At 41.1% G+C, this 3,879-nt stretch overlaps 1 non-coding gene across 1 annotated transcript; it reads left to right on the top strand.

Annotated features, from left to right (window-relative positions):
* Positions 1 to 1,135: 1,135 nt before the first annotated feature.
* Positions 1,136 to 1,240, top strand: LOC138986144 (U6 spliceosomal RNA). The gene has a single exon (XR_011463045.1). It is a non-coding gene; the product is annotated as a U6 spliceosomal RNA (small nuclear RNA).
* The last annotated feature ends 2,639 nt before the right edge of the window (positions 1,241 to 3,879 follow it).

Raw genomic sequence — 3,879 nt, 5'->3', positions numbered from 1 at the left:
CTTCCCAGGTGGTTCAGTGGTAAAGAATCCACCTGCCAATGCAGGAGACACAGGAGACAGATTCAATTCCTGGGTCAGGAAGACCCCCTGGAGGAGGAAATGGCAACCCAGTCCGGTATTCTTGCCTGTGAATCCCATGGACAGAGGAGCCTGGCAGGCTACAATCCATGGGGTCACAAAGAGTCAGACATGACTGAGCGACTAGACACGAGCACCAATACAAGCTGGATTCTACGCAAGGGAAAGCTATGCAACCAGTAATGGACGAGATTTATAAGTCAGTGAATTGTCCACACTGTCTTAGGATAAATGACACAAACAGGAAATTATTTGAGCACGGAGTTAAAAAGTTAAGACAGTTTGTTTGGAGTGATTTTTGATAGAGACAAATATCATCACTAGATGCTGACACCATTGGATAAAGGATGGTGGAGAAGGATGTGCACATGTTCTCAGAGGATCACCTAAGGTTCTTTATTGATTACAAGGATAGGGGGACTTTATATCAGACTGCAGATGCCACCGTAACCAAGCGATCAGACTTTGCAATCCCAACAATGAGACACTGTGAGCCTCCTGACACGATGCCTTGTAAACTACCACCCAGGTCATATCCTTGTCAGAAAGATTAAGCCAGATATACTCAAAAGGAAACAAATTCAGACTGTGGGGCCTTCAACAAGACCACTGGCTTGGACTCTTCAAAAATGTTCATGTCTGGGAATTCCCTGGTGGTCCAGTGGTCCGGACTCCAAGTTTCCACTGCTGGGGCCCAGGTTTGATCCCTGGTTGGGGAAATAAGATCCTGCAAGTCACACAGTGTGCCAACAACAACAAAAATGTCAGCATCACAAGAGGAAAAAAAAAGACAAGAAAGAAATATTCTAGAACTGTGCTGTCCAACAGAAATGTAATATGAGCTATATATGCAATTAAAAAATTTTAAATAGCCACAGGTAAAACTAATTTTAATAATGTATTTTTTGCCCAATACATTCAATGTATTATTATTTCAATATGCAATCAATATGCAGAATTACTGATGAAATAATGTACATTTTTTTGTGTGCGCTAAGTCTTGAATACACTCAATTTGGGCCAGCCATATTTCAAGGGCTTAAGAGCCATATACAGTGCTTGCTTTGGCAATGCATAGACTAAAACTGGAATGATACAGAGAAGATTAGCATGGCCCCTGTAGAAGGATGACATGCAAATTTGTGGAGTATTCCACATTTTTCTGACATATATACACCACTGTATATAAAACAGGTAACTAATAAGAACCTGCTGTATAGCACAGAGAACTCCACTCAATACTTTGTAATAGCCTATTTAGGAAAAGAATCTAACAAAAATTAAGAGTGGATGTTGTATATGTGTAACTGAATCATTGTGCTGTACACCTGAAGCTAACACAACATTATAAATCAACTATACTCCAAAAAAGGTTTTTTAAAAAAAAAACAGTCACATACAACCGGGGACTTCTGTATTGAATGGCATAGCTCTAGAGTAAAGAAGGCTGGGGGTCCAGTGGTTAAGACTTTGCCTTCCAGTGCAGAGACTGCAGGTTCGATCTCTGGTCAGGTAACTAAGATCCCACATACCACATGCCTCGTGGCCAAAAAAACAAAACATAAAACAGAAGCAATATTGTAACAAACTCAATAAAGACTTTAAAAATGGTCCACATCAAAATAAAAGAAAGATGAGTAAAGAGACAGTCGCCAAATGAAATGTGGGATCCTGTATTGGAACTGCGTGTCTAATGGGAGAAAGTGTAGACTGTATATAAGATACTATTATTATATGTATGGTAAAGTTCTTGGTAAAAATAGTAGTTAGTTATATAAAGTGTGTGTATATGTTCAGTTGCTCAGTTGTGTCTGGCTTTTTGCTACCCTATAGATTGTAGCCCACCAGGTTCCTCTGTCCATGGGATTTCCCAAGCAAGAATACCAGAGTGTATTGCCATGCCCTCCTCCAGGGGATCTTTCCAATCCAGGGATCCAACTTGTGTCTCCTGTGTTTCCAGCATTGCAGGCGGATTCTTTACCGCTGAAAGAATGATGCTATTCTTAGGAGATATATGCTAAAGTAATTGAATGTCAAGTATAATGCCTGCAACTTACTTTTAAATGGTTCAACAGTGGTGCTAAGTTGATAAATAGAGATTGAAATAGATACAGATATACAGAAGAAGGGTGCAAATACTAACAAACAACTGGTGAATCTAGGGAAAGAATATTCAGGTATTTATTGTACTGTTTTTACCAAACTTTTTTATGGTTTGATAGGCCTGAGAGAAAAAACAGATTACAATAATGATAATGGCATTTTAGATTCTTTACAGTTTACAGCATATTTTCATATATATTGTGAATTTAATCCTTTCAAAGTCTATGAAGGTAGATATTTGGCATGTTTGACCTTTGTTTTATAGTAAAAACAAAAAAAACCCAAAACATTTCTTTGGTGCCCACATTCCAGGCACGACACATACATTTTCTCTTTTAATTTTTCAAAGGACTCCCAGCGGCAGGTGGGGTCTCTTCCATTCATAATATCTGACATCTGGGGCTTTGGTAGGTCAGGGGATTGCCAGGGTCACAATCTGGGCAAGCTCCAGAGGTAGGGTTTAAATGCATCTCTGTCCCCCTCTGGGGACTGAGCTCTTTTCTCTCTTTGCCTCCTGTTTGTAAGTCCTGTTTCACAAATGTAGAAATGGGGAGCCCAGAGAAGTTAAGTAATTTTTTCAAAGTCACACAGCTACCAAGGGGCAAAAGCAGAAGTCAAACCTAGTCTTCACTCTGTCTCCAATTCCACAGCTCTTTGTTCACAGCAGCCAAACCAATGGAATGGCCCCTCCCCTCCAGTGAATGCCCTGAAGTCAATCTGGGCTCTAATGGGGTGACTCATGTGAGAAGAAATCTTGGAGAAAGGGCCCTTGGCACAGGAAATTAGTTGAGTTGTTGAAGTGGTGCCAAGGAAAGGCCCGCGATCTAAGAGCAGGCGTGGCTGCAGAGAAGCTTTGTAAAAATAAGAGCACGACTGCACTAAGTCATCTGATGCTCTGATTAAGAAGCATGAGTTGCCACACCATGTGATGGGGTGGCCATAAGCTCCAGCCCTGGAGACATGACCTGGCACAGATTCTATTACTGGAGCACCAGGGTGGTATTCAGGCAGGGTTACGTATGAGGGGAGTACAGTGGGGGAAGCAAGTCAGGACTACAGTCTCACAACTGTGCTGAACTTTTACAAAAGTAAATATGAATACTTTTCCATATTCAATGAAATTTCATTTAAATTTTTAAATGTAAACTAAATTTTTCATTTTGATTTTAATGATCCGAATAAAAGACTGGGTGCTTTACTGAAAGTCACAGGTTGGAGAACAATGAAGTCATTTGTCCAAAAACTCAAATAAGAAAATAGCCATCACAACAGGAATCTGAGGGGACTGTGCATTTTACATCAGAACAGCCTCAGGGCAGTGAGGACTTCTAAAGGGTGATCATCCCTTCAGGGACCACTTCATCCTTCCCACTGAGTAGGAGACTCCAGCAGGGGCTCACGAGGGGGCTGTGAAGCTGAGAAAGTCATCCTTCTGTTACTGAGTCCAAGCTCATACTGCTCGCCTCATGACAGGCTGATAAATTGAGAGATGAGTTGTTGGGGCAAGGAACTTTATTCAGAAATAAATGCAGATGGAGAAGATGGTAGACTCATCCCAAAGAACCATCTTGCCTGGGTTAGAATTCAGGCTCCTTTTATACTAAAAGGAGAGGGAGTAAAGTCAAACATTTCCTGGTTCTTGTCTGTCTCTGGAGGGAATGTGTTAATTTCTTCCTCCCTGTAGGAGGAAGGTGGGCT

This window comes from Bos mutus, chromosome 28, assembly GCF_027580195.1.
Source record: "Bos mutus isolate GX-2022 chromosome 28, NWIPB_WYAK_1.1, whole genome shotgun sequence".
NCBI lineage: Eukaryota > Metazoa > Chordata > Mammalia > Artiodactyla > Bovidae > Bos > Bos mutus.
Note: the sequence above shows the minus strand (reverse complement) of the source record. Positions and strands in the feature narration are given on the sequence as shown.